Source organism: Typopeltis vanoorti, chromosome 13 (genome assembly GCF_054136105.1).
Source record: "Typopeltis vanoorti isolate ZY-2024b chromosome 13, IOZ_Tvanoo_1.0, whole genome shotgun sequence".
NCBI lineage: Eukaryota > Metazoa > Arthropoda > Arachnida > Uropygi > Thelyphonidae > Typopeltis > Typopeltis vanoorti.
Genome location: NC_143561.1, coordinates 32,419,546 through 32,442,244, shown reverse-complemented (window position 1 = coordinate 32,442,244; position 22,699 = coordinate 32,419,546). Strand labels below are relative to the sequence as shown.

The 22,699-nt window shown below is 37.9% G+C and overlaps 1 protein-coding gene and 1 non-coding gene across 8 annotated transcripts in view; both read left to right on the top strand.

Moving 5' to 3' along the window:
* The window catches only part of LOC150100035 (putative ubiquitin carboxyl-terminal hydrolase MINDY-4), a 376,809-nt gene that overhangs the window by 320,806 nt on the left and 33,304 nt on the right, over window positions 1-22,699 (top strand). The window lies entirely within an intron of this gene.
* Window positions 9,899-10,196, top strand: LOC150100036 (signal recognition particle RNA). The gene has a single exon (XR_016549307.1).

The window sequence follows — 22,699 nt, the reverse complement described above, 5'->3', positions numbered from 1 at the left end:
AATTATTACATAAGTTGAAACAAATAGGAATGTATATGAGACTGGTGGCGTGGATAGGGGAGATGGGCTGATAGACATCAGAGGGGGGGGTGCATGTATGGTGGAGGTGAATCAAGGCGAATGGGAATGACTAGTGGAGTGCTCCAGGGCTCTGTACTTTTACCACTTATCTTTAATTTGTATATTAATGATATAGCAGAAGATTTGAAGGGTGACATTCAGTTGTTTCCCAATGATACAAAACTAATGTATCATTAATAAAGGTAATGTAGATATCTTACAAGATGATTTAAATAAATTGGCAGTGTGGGCAAAGGACAATGCCTGTCAATTCAATGTTGTAAAATTTAAGGTAATGCACTTTGTGTGCAGAGGCTTAAGTGCTGTGAGGACATCATATCGGAGGCTTAATGGATTGTATACAGCACTCAGAAAGGATTAAAACAGAATTTAATACTTCCTATATATTTCGTCACAGTAAATGAGATATCTTCAGGGATTACAAAAAACTAATGTAACATAAAAACAAATAACACACAATACTAAGCCCAACCATGTGGTTGACACTAAAGTCCTATCTAGGTGGAGCGTCTTAAGGGTGCTCCAGTGAGAATGAGTGGAATGGGTTGCTGGAAGTGGTTGTGAGCCACCTCCAGCAACCCATTGAATTCCAACAGTGAAGAGATTTAAGGATATATATGATAGATATTGTGTTAATGAATAGAGCGGGTTTCCTGCAATGAGTCTTTTGACTCCATGGAGTGCCCATATAAATAATGATGATAATATTTCTTCTGCTTATGTCACTTTCCTGCAATTATTTATTAAAAGGTCATAATCAATCTTTCTTTTACTTGAAAAGAGAAAGACTGATTATGACCTTCAAAAATTAAAGATGCCAAGAAATTATATTCTTGGTTTAATACTTTATCCAAGCATAAGCAAATAAAAATTTGCGTGTGAAGTAACATAACGACTGAGCTACTTGTATATAGAGGCTAATGACTTCATATTAATTGCCTTACTATCCCATAATCCAGTTGCCTTTTTACAGAGCAAAAAGGCAACTGGAGTGTATGGAAAAATGTGTGCTGAACGTACCGACTAATAAACGGCGAAAGTCTATTACGAAAAATAATAGAATGTTCGTAAACGTCAATAAAATGAAGGAGCGAGTGCTGTATGGGGATTCGCTATTAAAAGGTGTGATAGTTGAGAGTTTGACGAAATCGTACCAGCCGGGTGCGAACGTAAAGGACGTCAGCGAATCTATTCGAGTGCAAAAACAGAGGATGAAAGAGATGATAATTGTGGCAGGAACAAATGATTTGAAAGAAGACAAAATGGAAATGATAGAGGATGTGACGGAATTACTTGAGGTAGCAAAAGAGAAGAGTGAGAGAGTTAGGATGGTGAGTATTTTACTGCGGTATGACAGTGAAGTGTTTAGAAGGAGGGCCATAATTGCCAATGACTTTATGCGTGGGTTATGCATGGAGAGTGGAGTGGAATTTGTGGATGTGTGGAGTGAGTTCGATGGGCGAAAGGATTTATATAACATGTATGGGTTACATTTGAATGGAGTTGATGTACGGAGGCTTGAAAAAGTGTTGATGAATGATGTGGAAGTGGATGTACAGACTCAGGGAAACTAGATTTATTAAGGGGGGGGGGTAGATATGCAGACTTTAGGGAGGCAGTTGAGCGTATTAATGAGTATAATTTGCCTGAGCGAGTAAGAAGGACAACAAATCAGAATAGAATAGTTAGTATAAGACATCAAAGTAGGGATGGGACCAATGGGCTTCTGCAATTCATGTACATTAATGCCAGGAGTATTAGGAACAAGAAGGAAGAGTTTTTGGCCTTGGTTGGCACTTCCAGGCCACAGGTTGTTGGTATTAGTGAAACATGGCTGACAGGAGATGATAAAGCTAGTGGGATTGAATGCGACAGGTATAGCATGTTCAGGAGTGACAGGAAGAATAAAAAGGGGGGAGGAGTATTATTGATGATAACTGATGAGTTGCAGCCAAGGAGTATAGCAGTTGAACTGCAGGATAGAGAAAAGTGCACATTTGAGGCTGTTTGGTGTGAGATAGAATCTAGCAGAACAAAATATACAATTGGGTGCTGCTATAGACCAGGTGATAGAATAGATGGTGGGGATAGTATGCATAGGCAAATAGAAGAAATGAGTGGAAGGAGGGTAATTATTATGGGTGATTTCAATTATGGTAACATTGACTGGAAAGAGGAGAGGGCACATGGGAGGAAGGAATTGGATTTTATGTGGTTATTAAGGGACAACTATCTGCGACAGCATGTAGTGGAACATACCAAGGGTCAGAGAGTGCTGGACCTAGTAATTGCAACTGAGAATGTGACTGTAACGAACATGACCATGTTGCCACCAATTGGTGAGAGTGACCATAAGGTCATGACTTGGGAGTGACTAAAGGAGTGGAATTGGGAGGCAACTGAGAATGTGACTGTAACGAACATGACCATGTTTCCACCAATTGGTGAGAGTGACCATAAGGTCATGACTTGGGAGTGACTAAAGGAGTGGAATTTACAATTAAGACAGGGTACATGTGGAATTACTGGGCTGGTAAGTATGACAAACTTAGGAGTGTGCTTGGCTCAGTGCCATGGCATGTAAAACTCCAAGAGCTGGATGTTGATAGTGCATTGGAGGTGGTTAAGAAGTGTTTACAGGAGGTAATGGTTGAAGGTATACCATGAGTCCAAATAATAAATCAAGTAGGGGTTAAATGGATGAATAACACTATGAAGCTTGAGCTGCAAAGAAAAAAACAATTGTGGAGGGAATTTAAGGAGAAAGGTGACCAGCAGGCACAGGAACAGTATAAAGCTCAGGCTAGAATGGTAACAAGGGTGGTAAGAAAAGCAAAAGCAGATTACGAAAGAAAATTGGCCATACAGGCTAAAGAGAATCCCAAACAGTTTTTTCAATATGTTGCAAGTAAAAGGAAAAATGCTCATGGCAGAATGATTTTAAAAAATGCCGAGGGTAGGGAGGTAACCGAATCAGTCGATATTGTGGAATTACTGAGCGAGCACTTTGCAAGAGTATATCATCCAGGTGGCGACATTGCAGGAATGGAAGAACCAACAGCTTATACTGGAATTGTGATGAATGAAGTAGAGGTAACTAGTCTATTACAGAACCTCAATGTCAATACATCTGTGAGATTGGATGGTACATGAAGCGGCTAAAGAATTGTCAGTGCCCTTCACCATTTTGTTTAATTTGAGCCTTGGGTCTGGGTCAGTCCCAAGGCGGTGGAAAGAGGGGAAAATAGTTCCACTGCATAAAGGCGGTTCCAAGACTGCTGTTGAAAATTACCAGCCAATCAGCATAACAGGAATCATTATCAAGGTCTTGGAGAAAATAGTCAAGAGGAAAAAAAAGATTGGATAGATACTGTATCGGGGACAGCATGGTTTTGTGAACGGTAGGTCATGTCTCAGTAACTTGCTTACGTATTATAACACAGTGACAGCTGAACTGGATAAGGATAATGGGTTTACAGTGATTCTACTGGACCTTGCTAAGGCCTTTGACAGGATACCATATGGAATTCTAATCAATAAACTGCAGCATATGTGGATGGATATAGTGTTGGTGAGATGGATAGGAGGGTGGTTGACACAGAGATATCAGAGAGTACTTTATATTGGAGTAGAGTCCAAAAGACAGTCTGTGACTAGTGGTGTGCCACAGGGTTCTGTTCTTGGACCACTACTATTTAATTTGTTCATTAACGATATAGGAAAGAATATGAGAGGAACAGTTCATTTGTTTGCGGATGATGCAAAGTTGGGTAGGGCAATAGTGAATGCAGATGATGTCAAAATTTTGCAAGATGATTTGGATAGATTGGAAGTCTGGGCTAAGGAGAATGGATGTCAATTTAATGTGGCAAAATGTAAGGTTATGCATTTTGGAGGGAAAAGATTAGCAGCAGTTTACTACTTGGTGGAACTGTACTCCAGGAAATCGATGAGGCACGAAATTTAGGAGTGTTGGTGGATAAGGAGTTGAAGTTTAGGGGGCACATTGCAAAAGTGGCCAAATCAGCTCATCAAATTACTTGGTTGCTGAAAAATACTTTGACAAGCAGAGACAAGCAAGTTATTGTTCCTCTGTCCCGAGCCTTGATAAGACCTCATCTCGACTACTGTGCCCAGATTTGGTCACCTAGGTTTCTTCTTGATGGGGAGGAGGTTGAGAGGATCCAAAGGCGAGTAACCAAGATGATAGCAGGTCTGTGGAATGAACCTCAAGAGAACAGGTTGAGGATTTGTGGGTTGCAAAAATTGGTTGATAGGCGGAGGAGGGGAGATATGATTGAGACATTCAAATTACTGAAGGTTTTCTATAAAATTAATTCAGAAGTTATTTTTGAGAACAGGGCTGTTTGTGGGAGGACTAGGGGACATCCATGGAAACTGGGCAAAAGTGTGGTTAGTAAGGGTGTTAGAGCTGGGTTCTTTACTTTGAGAGTGGTGAATGAGTGGAATGAGCTGCCAGAGTCTGTGGTGGATGCTGTGACAGTGAATGAGTTTAAGGCGAGGTATGATAGATACTGTATGAATTTCGAATAGTTGTGATGAATATTATTTGGGGCCTCCCTCGATGAGTCTAAGGACTCCCTGGAATTGCCCGTAATAATAATAATAATGTAATGCACATGTCCGTAAGGATATGTGCATTGCATTATTATTATTATTAATAATGAGAATCCTTAATGAGAATAATAAGAATCCTTATCCATAATGCTATGCATTATGGATAAGGATTCTTCTTCATGTAGCTTCCTCAGTGAGAGGGTGCAGCACCATGTCCTTCCAGTTCTCGGATAAGGATTAAACCAAGAGTATAATTTCTGGGCAGCTTTAATTTATAGCATTACCAAGTAAAAATACTTTCAAAAACCTGTCGTTCATTTCATCAAGTCCAGTTGCTAATTACTGTGGACACTCTTCTTCCTGTGAATCCACCTTTTTCATTTAGGTCATCCATAACATTTAGGATATCTCAATTCTTTCTTTATTTGTTTTTATTACCCTGAAAGTTTGATTAGTATAATAGGCCTATATCAGAGAATACTTTTGGAAATTCCTTTTTTTCATCATCTCAACACCTCTTTTGTGTTCTTCACTTCCAGAATAGATAAACATAAATTAATTTTCATTTTTTCCATATCCTGTCCATCTTGTCTCACAAACTCCCATAATGTCTACTTAGTCTAGCCATGTGCACTGTTACAACTTGAACAGTGCATAAACCTTTAATCTATCAGTAAATTGTTTACAGCTTTCAGCATATATAAACCACGTGTAAAATGTGCATATAGCAGCACTCAGTGTTCAAAATGTCCCCCACCCTCCTGCCTTCATGCACTCCCAAAGTCTCCAAGGCCACATGTCAATGGTGATGTGCACAACATCCAACAGAAATGCTGCCACTGCTCGCTCCAAATCCAGCTTCAGGCTGGTGATGATGGGGTGTCGTTTCTTGCAGGCTATTCTCTCAAGCTCCAACCACAATTTGAAGTCCATTGGATTCAGATCAGATCATTGCTTCCAGATGGCCAATCAGATGGGGGATATGTGGTCAGGCACATTTGCCTCAAACCACTATTGTGCATCCTTGCATTATGTGCAGGGGCTAATTCCATGGAAGGTCCATTGCCTACCATGAAACAAGATGTTGTTCAGGGGCCGTGCCACAGGTTCCAGTACAGTGTCTTAATACACTCTGGCAGAGATTTTGAACCCTTTTGCACAGAAATGTAACTTGGATATTTCCTGGTATGTCATTCCCCCACCAAACTTTCACTGATGCAGGGTAATGACCTCTCCGAATCCTTGGTCCATGGCATGTGCTATACAACCATATGGGGCATTTATTTGATCATTTTGGTGGTTAAATGACTCTTCAATGGTGAAAATCTTCTCATCTGTGAAGAGGATATCTGCATCTGTTATTCATGTACCGCCAGAAAAATGCCTTTCATTTTATCACCCTCTACCACATAAGTTGTGGTGTTAGGAAGTTCACAGTAGAACAAATATAGGTTCTCACTCCCCCCCCCCCTCTTCCCCAGGTCATCAGTTGCTACATGTGACATTGTTTTCTGCAAAATGTTCATCTCTCACCACATCATTTTCTGCATTCTTACAGAATTACAATGGATGTGCGCTTTCACAACTCTCACAAGCTGTTTCGTCCTAATGCAGCTTGGCCGACCTGTTCTTTGGCACTCAGATGCATCTTCTGTATTGTTATAATAGTTAATAGTTCAATACACAAACATTCTACTGATGCTGAGTGTTTTTAACATGCTAAAAATAGCAGGTGGCTATATTCCAACCTTGTGAAGTTCTCATATCTTTCCTATTGCATGCTAACCTATACAGTTAGACAACTCTCTCTACTGATAAACTCATGAATGTACAGCACTACCACTAACAGAACTGGGTTCATGCCATTCTGTGGGCAGCACATTGTGTGTGTGTGTGTGTGTGTGTGTGTGCAGAAGTTGTAACATTATTTATGGCAAGACTATGTATATTCATACAGTCAAACTTTTGTTGTAACGTGCACAGAAATGATGGGTTTGTGGTTGTAATGAGTAAAAAGCCATAATGGTTTTCATTTACGCGTATTCTCATACAATTTCTTACTTTTATAATGAGTATACTAATAAGCCATATTATTGGAGTTTCTCCTACAGTTTCTATTTTTGCATCTTCTTCCCCGTAGTTATATTAACAGCAGAGTACATGAGTACATTGTGGTGGTGGTGGTGGTGGTGGTGGTAGGGGGGGGGTCAGATGACCCAAGTTTTTCTGCATGACTAAAAGCTTTTCAGCTTGAGATCCTTAATATGCACTAATAAGATAAGATGGTGAGGCTCTAATCTTTTCCAACTTGCAGAATTACAGCCATTATAATCATTCTGATCATGTCTGTAAATTTCTGAAGATGAGCCTTTCTGACCTTATTTTTGTCTTCAGCCTCATGTCAGAGCTGATAAGAGCTGCTTCCCTCTATCAGGATTTCACCATGATTGAAGTAAGTCAGATTTTCAGGATTACTACAAGCCCTCCGTAGCTACAGTAGGAGCTCGGGACCCAAAAGTTTCCATCATACCTCTCTGTTGCAGGCATTCCCATACTTCCCTGTTATCCTTCACCCATGACGAGGTTGTTTAGATTGAAGTTTAGGAGAAGGTTAACTGTAGACTCAACTATACAAACATTACTGGAGGGGGGAAAATGAAAGAGTTTAAAACAAGAACTAACTAAACCTTAGCGTCTCATTGGCAAACTCTCAAGAAGATTCAGTTGATTCAGACATGGAGGTATGTAGTGAAGTTATTTGCAAGGATAGAAAACTCTAAATTTCATGGTGGATTTAAGAATTTAAAGAGGCAGCCTTGGAAAAGAAGAAAGCACATCAAACGTACTTAACAGGTAAGTCAACAGGTGCCTTTAGAAAATATGGAGAAAATTGTAAGAAAACTGTGTTTTACACATAGCTTTCTTACATTTTTAAGTACTGAAATTTAAATTTTAAAATATTCTGAAGGTTATCAAAGGAGCTTAGAGCCAAAACTTGCATGTCTGTGGAGACCACAGACATGCAAGTTTTGAGAAAAAGTAAGGGCGTTAATAGACATCATTAATGGCAGAATCATATTAAAAATGAAGATATTAGAAAGGAACTTGACATTATTAGCAGATAAGAATGTGTGAGAGCTTTCATACTTGCAGTTTCCAATCTTTTATCATATATTTTATTCTAAACCATCTCTCAGATCATTAAATTAAAATTGGTTTGAATACTATTGCATATAAATTTATTTATTCAGTTCTCCATACCAATTTTGCTTATTCTTCTGTTATTCCAAATTTAATTTGCTATATGCACTAATTCTTGAGCAGTCTGATTTAATGGAAGTTTCGCAGAGAATATAGAAAATAGCAGTAGCATAGTACACACTTCAAAAAGACCAAGAAAAGTCCATATCTTTAACTGTACATTAATGTAAATATATTTAGTCTCTGTTTAAGTAGGAACTAAATACATTAATGATTATTCTTAGAAGCTTTAATTGTCTATATAAATAACATGTGGCTTTCACTTCATTTGTTAACCAGAAAAGTTCACATTTACCACTGAAGATAAATTAAGTTTTCCATACGAACTTGCAATATAGTGAGAACACAGAAAACAAGCATTCCTTCCACGTATTTATTTTTAAGAAAATTCTTGACAGCTCTTCATCTTTATTTTCATATCTCTTTTCCTAGTTTCATTTAAGTGAAGAAGTAAGTAGACTTTTTGCTGATTCTGCCATTAATGATGGCAGAATGTGAAATGGAATGTTTCTATACTTTTTATCGTAAGGCATGGTTAGGCTTAGCAACCTTGCTAGTTTTCTTTTAGAGCAAACCCTCAAGCACTGTTCTTGACCGAATATTGTTCTGACATGATCAACACAATGCGTTTTGTATACATAATTTCTTATTCTAATTTAGTAATGCAAATGACGATATTTGGCCACAGATAAATTATGTAAAGATGTTTAAATGAATTTAGATGTTTTTACAATGCAGTTGAAGTTCTGCATATTTTCTTGGTTTTTTGTCTTTATTGCTGATTTTCTTAACAAATTTGTTACAGCATCTATTTGATTTAGTTAAAAAGCCCTGAAGATAGGTAATGGATTTATTAAGGACTGTGGGGTAGTATGTCTCTCTGCAGTTGGTTACAGTGATTATGAGGTGAAGGCATCTGTGAGGAAAGAATATATGTGGAACTAATAGGTCACTGATTATTATTATTATCAGAGAACTCCAGGGAGTCAAGGACTCACCAAAAGAAGCCATACATCCCACATCAGTTGTCATGCTTTCTCTTAAACTCACTCATTGCTCTGCGAGAAAAAAATCTAGCTCTCACCCCTTTCTTAACCATACACAAACATAATTTTACTTTCATGGATTTCCCCTTGTCCTTTCCCCATCTTCTGTATAATGAAAAATTGCATCAACCAGTAATACCGTTTCAGAAATGTATAGGCCTCTGTCATATCACCCTTCTTTCTCCCTGTTAACTGGCATCTGCAGTTCATATATTCTCAATCCATCATCATAATCTTCATTCCAGAATCTTGATGTTCTCTTTGTTACCTTTCTTTATCCCCTCAGAACTCAGTAGTCTAGGTGTGGTTGTATCATAGCAAAATGACTTCCTTATTCTTATATGTCAGTGTTAATTTCAGCATTGCAATTATTCTCTGTCTGTGCAGTTAGTGGCTGTGCACTTTGCAACCATATGACTGAGTGTCCCAGGTTCAATTCCTGTCGAAGACGTGAGGAATTTGAGGATCTTCCTCAGCCATAGCCAAGTTAGTTGGTCTTGGGCATGGGCAGTAGGGTTTTTTCCGCCAGTTTATCTGGCGTTTTTCATCCCGCAAGCAAGCAAACCGGCCCCATGAACACACACGGATCTATAGCCATAAATACTTAACCCCCCCCAATGAGGGGGCTCAACTTGCCCCAATAGGGACGGGGGAGAAAAAGGGAGGAAACTCCATACGAATAAATAAAATAAATTATTCTCTGAGTTGCATTTGCAGTTTTTGCTATGTGACCTGTGAACTTCAACTTCCTGTACACCACAACTCCAAGATCCCTAGCCTCATCTCTTTCTCCAGGCATAATCAATGTAATGTTTTATAATGTTTTTCTCTGTCTATCTACTGCCTAGATAGCTCAATCGATAGAGCATTAGGCTTTTAACCTAATGGTCCAGGGTTCAAGTCCCTGTTCAGGAGAAGAGATAACATATTTTGCAGGGAGGTTTGGTGGTCTCCTGTAATCCAGCTACTTGGAGGCTGCAACAGGTGTATGATTTGGTAAGTGAAGTTCTGTTTCTCAGTGTTGATGTGTTTGATTGGCTGTCCACTCTAAGTATGTCATCAATATGGTGACTTTAAGAGAGCTCTGAGTTACTGGATTGACTAATGAGAAGTGAACTAGCCCGGGGCAGAAAAGCAGCAGGAAAAGCTTCTACATGGTTTAGTAGTGGGATCAAATCTGTGAATTGGTGTTGAGTGGCATTCAGCTCAATAAAAGCAGACCTGGTGAGGAGTTTTTGGCATTGGTTAGCACAACTTTTCCAAAAGTTGTAGGTATTAGTGAGACATCGTTGACTGAGGATGATATGGTTATGGGAATTGAATTCAAGGGATATATTGTCTTCACAGAAGACAGAAGGAACAGGATGGGGAGGAGTTTTTCTAATGACAGCATTGGAATTAAAGCCAAAAAGAATAGAAATACATCACAGGGATAGGGATTCAGAGAGCAGTTCATTTGAAGCTGTGTGGTGTGAGATAGAGGCCATCAGGACTAAATATGTAATTGATTGCTTCTATAGTCCAGGGGATATAAGAAAGAATATAGATGATATGCTCGCAAATTAGCATGACAAGTACCAGTCAAGTAATCATTATGGAGGGATTTCAACTTTGGAAACATAGATTGGGAGGAGGAGTGGTCACAAGCAGGGAGGGAAATGGAATTTATACAGCTGCTGAGAGATAATTACCTGAGGCAACACATAATGGAGGGGACACAAGATTCAAGACTGCTGAATCTGAGCATTATATCAGAGAACTTAAAGCTAACCAATCTAGCTACACTTACTCTGCTCGGAGAAAGTGATCATGTAAGTTGACTTGGGAGATTTCCAGACATCCAGAATTTTCTATTAAGAAGGGATATATATGGAATTACAAAGCATGTGATTATGATAAGCTGAGGAGTCAGCTTTCAGCAGAACCTTGCCAAGGCAAGGTTCTGCTGAAAATTTGGAAGGGAAGAGATGTTGGTGGTGCATGGGAGGTGATCAAGGGGTGTTTGAAGAAAGTAGTATTTGAATATATACCTAGTCAGAAGGATGAATCCGGTAGGAGTTAGATTGATGAATAGCTTCGCTAAGCAGGAGTTGCACCCAAAGAAAAAGTTGTCAAGATTTTAAAGAAAGAGGTGATCAGCATGGGCATGAGAGGTAAGGAATGCTAAAGCTGATTTTTTTTTTTTTTTTTTTTTTAGCTTTTAAGTTAATAAATAGTTATTTTCTTAATCATCTGTGTTTATATCAAACCGTGAAATCTATTACAAAAATGTCTGACGAACACATAAGCCTATCCACACGCTAAAGCTGATTATGAGAGACAAAGCTAGTTGATGAGTCCAAAAGAAAAAATGGAGCTGTAAAGAATTATTTCACTCTGTGACAAGTGAAAGGAGGATAACTATGGAAGGATGACTTTAAAAAGTGCTGCCAAATAGTTGAATTACTGAGCATTTTACAGAAGCGTGCCATCCAGGTGGTGACGTTGTAATGCCTGATGTGACATTGACTCATAGGAGAAGAGGTTGAAGAAAGGGAGGTATTTAAAATATTGCAGAACCTCAATACAAAGAGAGGCATGGGATTAGATCTCGTATCAGCCCATGTATTACGAGAATGTGCAAAGGAACTATCAACTCCTCTGACCAAGCTGTTCAATTTAAGCATCAGTATTGGGAAGGTGCCAATGGAGTGGAAAGAGGACAAAATGCATACAGGAGGCTCCAAGGCAGAAGTAGCAAATTATTGGCCAATCAGCAGCTCGAGAGTGGTGGTGAAGGTATTGGAGAAATTGTTGAAAGACAGAATTCAGGACTTGGGTGGATAGGAATATGATACTCTATAAGAGACAACATGGTTTTGTGAAGGGTAGATCTTGCCTTAGTAATTTGCTTACTTTTTATAATTGTGGCGATGGGGTTGGATGAAGGAAATGTGGCTACGCAATGTTATTGCTAGACTTTGCAAAAGCATTTGACAGGATTACACCTAGAACTTTATTGCATAAATTGGAGCAAATGGGGATGGATATGAATCAATTGGTTTGGATTAGCAAGATGAACAGATATCAAAGAGTGGTTTATGGAGGAGTTGAGTCCATGAGAAGGTAGGTGACCAGTGGTATACCACAGGACTCAGTACTTGGCTCTCTGTTATTTAATTTGTATATCAGTGATATAGGAAATGATTTCAAAGGAAATATTCAGTTGTTTGCTGATGATGCTGAACTAATGTGGTAAATGAAGGTAATGCAGAGGTCCTACAGAAACTTAAACAGACTAGCAGTATGGGCAAAGATAAATGGCTGCCAGTTAATTGTGACCAAGTAAGGTGATCCACTTTGGGAAGAGATCAGAACTTGTGTACTATATTGATACAACTGAACTGCAGGAAACTAATGAGGCTAGGGACTTAGGTGTTATTGTGGACAGGGAGGAGTTGAAGTTTGAGGGGGGAGGGGTATATTGTGAAGGTAACCAAAACAGCACATCAGATTACATGGTTGTTGAAGAACACTAACAAGCAGGGATAGAGAGGTTATTGTTTCCGTAAAGAAGGCTACATTTGGACTCTTGCACACAGATCTTTGATCTATGGTCTATAGCAGGGGGGATGGCCAACTACGTGTCCTTTTCGAGCCAAAATAATTCTGGTAAGACGTAGAAAGAAGAGCTGCTACCTTTGACTGATGCAATGGTATCAGAGTAAGTGTACGCATAGTGAGGTGGTGGGGGATGCAGAAGCTATGCCTGCCTGCAACAACACGTTAGCTACACTTCTGGCACTCATGTATCGATATCATTCAACATATTGTTGCCTGAGTCCGTTAACAGTGCTTGTTATCATCGAACTCTTTTTCAGGTGCTTAGAAATGTTGCATAAAAAAATATAAATATGAAGAGTAACACAGAAGTTTTACGCCAGATGGGAAGAAGAGTTTCTTTTCTGAAATGACAAAGTAAACTAATATGTGCCATATGCCAAATAATACTTGCGCAATTCAAAGCCTGCAATCTCAAGCATCATTATGACACATATCACAGTAATTTTAGTAAAGAATTTCCTCTTGGCTCTGATCTCAGGCGAATTAAACTTTCAACTTTGAAAGAACAACTCCATGATCAGAGATGCCCGTGTTTACTAAAGAGGTCAATTTTACTACCGAAGCTCATTATATTTTAGTGTTTAATATTACACAGGCAAAACATCCATACACAGAAGGAGAATTTGTCAAGAAGAATATTGCACAAATACAGTAAACCCTCAATTTAACGACTAATAGGGGTTAAGGGGTGTCCATTAAATCGCAAATTTTTTAAAAGAAAAATATCTACTATATTAATAACTACTATAATAAATTATCTACTATAATAATATAATAGCATTATACTGCAATTTATCAATATTAGCACTGTAATAACAAAAAAATTTTTTTTACACACAATTTTCACATTTTTAGATAAGTTAATGTGAAGTTAATGTTCGATGTTGAGGCGCTTGGTTTAGGTAATCCTGCTTTGAAAAAACTATCAAGTTTTTTTTTTGAACTTTTGAATTCTGCTGTTTTTTTTATAATTAACTCCCTAAAATTACAAAAATGTGTATAATAAAACTGCCACAGAAAGTCACGCCACGCAACAAAAGAAACAATTACAGTGCAATTGGTGTAATCACATTTTAATCATTCGCCAAACATGTTTTATGAATGGTAACTCATTTATGTTGACTAAATTACTGCAGTGTTTTTCCAACGTATGATGGCCTATTCGCCAAACTTTGTTAAAATAACAGGAAATTAATAACAAAAAATAACCTGTTAATTTAATTATAAGCAAATCTTGGTTAAAAGCATTTTAAAATTAACAGGATGTTAATTTTCACATGTGACATATTGACCGGAAATTTTGTCCATTAAATCGAGGGTTTGCTGTAATTTCAGTTTTAGACCCAGATAATGAAAAACTACTCAAAATAGTCTCCAGGCATACAATTGAAAGGATAATTTTTGTTATCATTGCTGACATTGTAAATAACTTACACCATAACTTGAAAAGCTGTGCTGCATTTAGTCTGGCTTTGGATGAATCTACAGCTTTGAAAGATAAAACATATGGCTCTGACATCAAAGAAGCTCTTGATGTCGCACTTACAAAAGCTTCGGTAAGTGGAATTTTTTTGTGAATTTTTTTCGGTATCATGCAAAAAAAAATCGTCAGTATTGCAACCGATGGTTCTCCAGCTATGAGGAGTAAAACCAAAGGGCTCATAGGACTCCTTGAGAATGATGAATTATATTGTGGTTTCCTGCCTGTACATTGCATTATTCACAGGGAACATCTAGTTGCCAAGTGGTTTCAATTTGGACATGTAATGGAAATGATTCTAAGAATTGCAATTTTATTTGTTCAAGTGCTAAAACTCTGCCCACAATTCAAAAGCTTTCTCGATAAGTTGAATTGTGACGAGATTCCTAACGATGTATCATAGTTTTGCTTGGTAAGGTGGCTCTCAGTTAGCAATTTATTAAACAAGTTTTTTTTTTTTTTTTGTGGTTGTTGTTAGACCCTAACAAACAATTTTTTAGAGAGAAGGAGAATATTTTTCACCTATGTTTTCCAGCATCTGCAGATATTAAACGTTTCACTTCAATGGAAAGAAAAACTAATAACTGATCTCGTGCAGACTGTGCTAAGCTTCCAAAGCAAACTGCAACTTTTCCAGAGAAACCTGGAAAATAAAACTTTCAATCACTTCGTTTGTCTGAAGAAAGTACTGATAAATTCGCAAGGAGTGAAATTAGAATGGGATCTTATGTTAGCAAATTAAATGATCTGGCCGAAGAACTCAACAATCAATTTTGCAACCTTGGAGAACTTAACCCAACATTCGCTTTTATGGAGAATGTTTTCCTCACAAAGGTACTTAAGCATGGGTTGTCCTATTTAAAAAAAAAAAAAAATATATATATATATATAAAATAAAAAATTGGTGGATGTCTCAGCTGCAGAACTGCAGCTTTTGAAACTGTAAGAGGACAAAGGACTGAAGCTAGTGAAGCAAAGTTGATGTTTCGTAATTGAGTTTTTGAAGCAAGTTCTGGACCAGCGGTATCCAACACTGGAAAGCTTATCTCCATTTTTGGAACCACATACTCCTGTGAAGCGCTATATTCGACTCTTAAATTTATTAAATCTAAATATAGATCTGTTTTAAATGATAAATATTTAAAATTTTAAAGAGCTTACTCAGAAAATGATACAAGGAAGGCCTCTACTAGTAAATAAGTAACTAAAATTATTGTGTTCTGATTTTAAAATTATTTTAATTGTTCAAAGTAAACTTCATTTAATGTGTCTCGAATTAAACTTTTATTATTATTATTATTATCTTAGACCTCCAGGAAAATCAAGGACTCATCAAGGGAGGCTATAAATCACCCAAACCAGCTATCATACCTTCCCTTAAATTCATTCAAGGGAAAGTATGATAGCTGGACTCACTACCCCTAAGGGCAAATTATTCCACTCACTCACTGCAGGAGAAAAACCTAGTTCTTACCCCTTTCTTGATTGCAAACAACTTTAACTGCCATGGATGCCCCCATGGAATTATTATTATTTTTTAGGAGTCGACAGGCTCATCGAGGGAGGCCCTAACATCATGTCAAGAACAACTATTCAACATTCACACAGTATCTATCATACCTCGCCTTGAACTCATTCACAGTCATAGCATCCACAACAGACTCTGACAGCTTATTCCACTCATTCGCCACTCTCCAAGTAAAAAACCTAGCTCTAACTCTCCTGCTAACCACATTCTTGCCCAGCTTCCATGTATGGCCCCTCGTCCTCCCACCACCAGTCCTATCCTCAAAAATATCTTCTGGATTAATCTTATAGAAACCCTTCAGTAATTTGAATGTCTCAATCATATCACCCCCCTTTTCCACCTATCAACCAATTTCTGCAACCCACAAATCTTCAACCTCTTCTCATAAGGTTCATTCCACAGATCTGCTATCATCTTGGTCACTCGTCTCTGGATCCTCTCCACCTCATCCCCATCAAGAAGGAACCCTGGCACCCATATCTGGGCACAGTAGTCTAGCTGGGATCTTATCAAGATCCCATCTAGACTACTGTGCCCAGACTACAGAGGAATAATAACTTGTTTGTCTCTGCTTGTTAAAGTATTTTTCAGAAGCCAAGTGATTTGATGAGCTGATTTAGCCACTTTCGCGATGTGCCGCCTAAACTTCAACTCCCTATCTACCAACACTCCCAAATCCCTGCCCTCATCAATCTCCTGGAGTATGACTCCACCAATGTGATATACTGCTGTTAATCTTTTCACCCCAAAATGCATAACCTTACACTTTGCCACATTAAATTGACATCCATTTTCCTTAGCCCAGTCCTCCAAACTATCCAAATCATCTTGCAAAATTTTGACATCCTGTGCACTCACAATTGCTCTACCCAACTTTGCATCATCAGCAAACAAATGAACACTTCCTCTCAGATCCTTTCCTATATCGTTAATGAACAAATTGAAAAGTAGTGGTCCAAGAACAGAACCCTGCAGCACACCACTAGTCACAAGCCGTCTTTTGGACTCAACTCCTGAATAAACCACTCTCTGGTATCTCTCCATCAACCATCCTCCTATTCATCTCACCAACCCTATATCCATCCCCAGTTGCTCCAGTTTACTGATTAGAGTTTCATGTGGTATCCTGTCAAAGGTCTTGGCAAGGTCCAGTAGAATCACTGTAAACCCATTACCCTTATCCAGTTCAGCCCTCACTGTGTTATAAAACGTGAGCAAGTTACTGAGGCATGATCACCCCTTCACAAAACCATGTTGTCCCCCCATACAGTATCCCATTTTCATCTATCCAATCTTGTATTCTTCTCTTGACTAATTTCTCCAAGACCTTGACAACGATTCTTGATATGCTAATCGTTTGGTAATTTACAACAGCAGTCATGGAACCTCCTTTATGCAGTGAAACTATTTTCCCCTCTTTCCACCCTCTCAGGACTAACCAGGCCCGAGACTCAAATTAAACAAAATAGTCAAGGGTACTGACAATTCTTTAGCCGCTTCTCGTACGACACGAGCTGGTATACCATCCAATCTCACAGATGTATTGACATTGAGGTTTTGCAATAGACTACTCACTTCCACTTCATTCACCACAATTCCCGTATAATCTGTTGATTCATTCATTTCTGTAATGTCACCACCACGTGGATGATATATTCTTGCAAAGTGCTCGCTCAGTAATTCAACTATATTAACTGATTCGGTTACCTTCCTTACCATTGGCATTCTTTAAAATCAATCTGCGATATACATTTTTTCTTTTACTTGCAACATATCGAAAAAACTGTTTGGGATTCTCTTTAGCCTGCATGGCCAATGTTCTTTCATAATCCTTTTTTGCTTTTCTTACCACACTCGTTACCCTTCTGGCCTGTGCTTTATACCATTCATGTGCCTGCCGGTCACCTTTCTCCTTAAATTCCCTCCATAGTTGTTTCTCTTTTTGCAGCTCAAGCTTAATGGTGTTATTCATCCATTTAACCCCTACTTGATTTATTATTCGGACTCTAGGTATATAGTCAGCCATTGCTTCATGCAAACACTTCGGAGGCATCCACATTTCGTTATATGGAATTTTTCCATATAACAAAAAATTTCATCACCTGAAATGCTATAACACCAATTCAAAATTTTATATACCTCTATCATATCACCCCCCCACCTCCTCTTTCTCCTGTTTACCAGAGTCTGCAATCCACATACTCGCAATCTGTCCTCATAATCTAAATCCCATAATCCGGATATAATCTTTGTTACCCTTCTTTGCACCCTTTCCACAGCTTCTTTATCTCCTTGGAACCCAGGGGACCAAATCTGTGCACAATAATCCAGGTGTGGTCTTATCAAAGCCTTATAAAGAGGATTTCCTTATCCTTACATGTCAAGGTTTGCTTCAACATAGCAATTAGCTTCTGAGATATATTCCAACTTTTGGTCTGTGACCTTTGAACTTTAAATTCTTATCCACCAGTACACCAAGATCCCTTGCCTCTTCAGTTTCTTGTAGCATAACCCCGCTAATATAATATGCCGCTGGAACTCTAATCACACCAAAGTGCATAACATTACACTTACTAACATTAAACTGATAGCCATTTTCGTTTGCCCAGATTTCCAGTCTATTCAAATCATTTTGTAATTGCTGAATATCAGTAGCATTTATGATTGCCTTGCCTATCTTCGCATCATTGGCAATCAATTGCACATCTGATGATAGACCCTGCTTAATGACATAAATGTATTGATTGAACAATAATGGCCCAAGGACTGAACCCAGAAGTACACTACTGGTTGCCTTAAATCTGGCATTTTCACACCCACTGTATATCACTTTTTGATATCTGTCAGTCACTCATCCCCTTATCCAAGTCAAGAGATTATATTCCAATCCCATATTCTCCAATTTACGCAACAGCCTTTCATGTGGTGTCCTATCAAATGCCTTGGAAAAATTCAGCATTCTCATAGTGTATCCATTCCCTTTATCCAACTAAGCCATAACATCGTTATAAAATATGAGCAAATTGCTAAAACATGACCTTCCTTTAGTAAACCCATGTTGTTCCATGCAGAGTACAGCATGTTTATCTACCCATTTCTGTATGCGAGTTCTTACCAACTTCTCTAAAATCTTCACTACCGCACCAGAGATACTAATAGGTGTGTAGTTAGACACATCAGTTTTTGCACCACCCTTGCAATGGAACTATCATAAATTCCTTCAATTCCTGTGGTATCATTCCTAAACTGAGACTCAAGTTATACAAATGTGTGAAAGGCCTAGCCAATTCAGCTGAACATTCCTTTAGCAAACGTGCTGATATTCCGTCTCTCCCTATTGACAGATTCTTATCCAGGTTATGCAACAGTTCTTCAACCTCATTTTCATGAGGTTGAAGAGCTATTGAAGAAGAGCCTCTAACTCTTCATCCAACATAGCAGTAGTACTGTGCACCATGCTACATACACCTGGTTGATATATCTTAGCAAAGTTAGCACTCGTTAACTAAACAATCTCCTTAGCTTCCAACACTCATGTACCATCTGCATTCAATAAAGTTATTCTTCCACATTCATTCTTTCTTTTGCTTTCAGGCATAATGATAAAATTCTTTTGAATTGGCTTTAGCTTGCATGGCCAATTTCTTTTCATACTCTGTTTTAGCAATACTCTTTACTTTTCTGGCCTGAGATTTATATATTTCATAACTCTTTTCACTCTTATTCTCATGATATTCTTTCCACATCTTCTTCTTGTGGATCTCTTGCTTAATAAGGTTGCACATTCATTTCACTCCCAACATATTTATTCTTTGAACTTGAGGGATACATTAAGATACCGCCTCATTCAAGCACTTTTTTAAAGATTCCCATGCATTGCTAACATTTTTCCCATTCAGTAACTGATACCATGGGACCAAAGATAGTATTCTCCTAAGTTGATCATAATTTCCAGCTTTGTAGTTCAGCATGTAACCTGCTTTAATTGGAGCATTGATACAATCAGATACTTCCCAAGAGTGTACAGCATGATCACTGTCACTAATTGGTAGTGAAATATCCATATTCTTGACAGAGATCCCTTCTGACGCTATGAGCAAATCCAACATTCTTTGACCTCGAGTTCCTTCTTTCGCATGCTGCTTGAGAAAGTTGTCTTGCAACAATTCAATAAATTCCTCTTTTTTCTTATCATGAGATTTCTCTTCTATCCAATCAATGTTTGAAAAATTAAATTCACCCATAATGATCATTCGCTTGGTACCCATAAGGTTAATTTGGCGATGCATTTCTTCATCCCATACAACTGAGCCGGCAGGTCTGTTGCAACGCTCCACCATATATTTAATTCTGTTAACCTCCACTTCACACCAGATAGATGCAATCGCTATGTGACATTGTTACCATCATTCTTTTCTTGTATTTCAACCCTAACTGGACTTATGTCATCTGATATCATTAGTAGCACTCCTCCTCTCCCCTATCTCTTCTGTCATTCCTAAAAATAGTATATCCATTACACTCGATTCCACTTACCATATCTGATTCTGATAGCCAGGTTTCACTAATGCCAACAATCTTTGGCCATATCGTATTCAATAAAGCAACAAACTCAATTCCTTTGTTTCTAATGCTCCTGGCATTTGTGTATAGACATAATAAATTATGACCTAGCCTATTCTTATAATTAGATATGCAATCTATTTGGTCTTGTTCTGGAATTTTCTCTTTTCCCTCCCCAGACATACTTAAAAGGTCCGAACCCAAAGCATATTTTTCCACTCTTTTGCCACATACATAACCATTTTCGAAGGCATTCATATCTTTATCACATTTGCATACCATAGCTGAACTTTCACACACATTTTCCTTATTCCTCCCTTCCTTGATGATCTAGTTTCTCTGACTCTCTGCATTAAGTCTCATACCAAGAAGTAATTTCCCCACGTTTCTAATGCCAAACTAATTCAAGTGCAGGCCATCAAACACATCCCACACGTCTAAAAACTCACATCCATATCTTCTACATAGCCTGCACTTGAAATCATTGGCTATCATCGCCCTGCTTCTTAACTCAGTACTATCATATCTAGGTAGTAATCCTACGATTTTTACACTTTCACATTTCTTTCTTGCTTCTTCCAACAGACCTTTCATATCGTCTCTCATACTAGTTTGTCACCACTTAAATTATTAGTATGTACCAGAACTACCATTTACATTTCTTTTAGGTTTCTTTTTTGGTTTTCAATTACATTTGTCATATTTTTAATTTTTGCTCTTAGGAAACTAGAAGTGGTGACTTCCTTGGCATTCACCATACCATATTACCTATTTTTTCTTAGATATTAACTGACTTACCTTGTTGTTATTAATTTTTTGATTACCATGTTCAGTATTTTCATGCCTGTTCTTGTTCTGATCCTTTTTCTTATCCTGTTGAAGTTTAGTTAAATGTTTTTCCACCTTTTCCAATTCCCTGGTCGATTTCCTAATAATTTCTTTCTTTTAATACAGCTCCTAGGAGCTAAGTTCACATTATGGGTAAATATCAAGAATAATGATCAGAGCTTGCTCCACCTTTGACATGAGTTGCCTCAGCTTGCACTACCTTAAGGGTCAGTTGCTGCACTATCCAGGTATTTGCTTACGCTTGGAATCGCCGAACTTTATATAGTTTTTACTATATTCGGCATGAAACTCTTTGAGTTTCTTATTCGGCTAAGAAACGATATGGGATGTAATATCCCTTAACTCAAACAAGTCATATGTCGCCGAATTGAAGCCTTTGGCTCTTCGTATATCTAATAATCTTTTAATCAAGTTATTTCTAATGTCAATGTATCCTCAGATAAATTATTATCATCACTGCAGCAGTGCGTTTGTTCATCAGGACAAACTCTCTCCTTAGTAGCAACTTTAGCTTTGTTACGACAAGTTTTTGGCACCATTTTTAAGAGTAGTAAAAACTAATAATATTTCTGAAATTATGTTATAAAATGCTTTAGTACAATAACTACACTAAAAACTACAATAATATAATAAAAATACACAATTAAATCTAACAAAACACCTAATAAATCCACAAAAATCACAAATCTTTCAAGAGCTTTCTGACGGTATGTCTTTTTGCCTGCTAGCTTCGACACCAATTTCTTTAATACCCATGACTTTAATCCCCGTGTTTCATCAATTAATTTCTTTTTCTTTTACGATATATAAGAAGACATAAACCAGTTCATAACCAGTTTTAACTTATGGATCTGAGAGCTGGGTCAGAAATAAAGCACTTGATCAAAGACTAGAGACTGCAGATATGAGAGTCCTGAGAAAGATTAGAGGTATGAACAGATGGCATCAATGGTAATATCATATTAAAAAGGATGATATTAGGAAAGAACTTGACATTGTCAGCACCCAGGAATGCGTTAGCAGAGCTAATCTCAGTTGGTATGGTCACTTAAACAGAATGGGCAAGGAAAGATTAGCAAAGCAAGTGTTCTCTGCCATGTTGGCAGGAAAACGACCCAGAGGAAGACCAAGATATAGGTGGATTGGTACTGTACAAAGTGCCTTAGACGATAGAAATATAAGATCTGATAATGTTGGAGTCCTGACAAGTAACAGACTGATTTGGAGGAAAATTGTAGATAGGAAGTTAGTAATGATGTAAATTTTTCATGTAGTACTATCATATCCACCCCTTGAGAGTACATGTCAGGAATTTGATGATGATGATGATATAAAATTAATTACTTTTTGTTCTAGATGTTTATCAGAACTTTCTATTCCCCTCCCCCCATCTCATATAGGATAATTATGATAGTATTACATGAAAAAGTTACACCATTACTAACTTCCGATCAACAATTTTCCTCCAAATTAATCTGTTATCTGTCAAGATATCGGATTATTACGATCCTGATATTATCAGATTTCTGTCTTCTGGAGCACTCAGGAGTTGAACTATCAAATCTTCTGACACAGGAATGCCATCTGCATCCATCCAATTTTTTTTTCTTACTTTGATGTTCCATACAATGCTTATAACTTTTCTAGACTATTCTTTATATATTTCGTAATTCCTCATTTTATTCTCATGATTTTCCTTCCACGTCATCT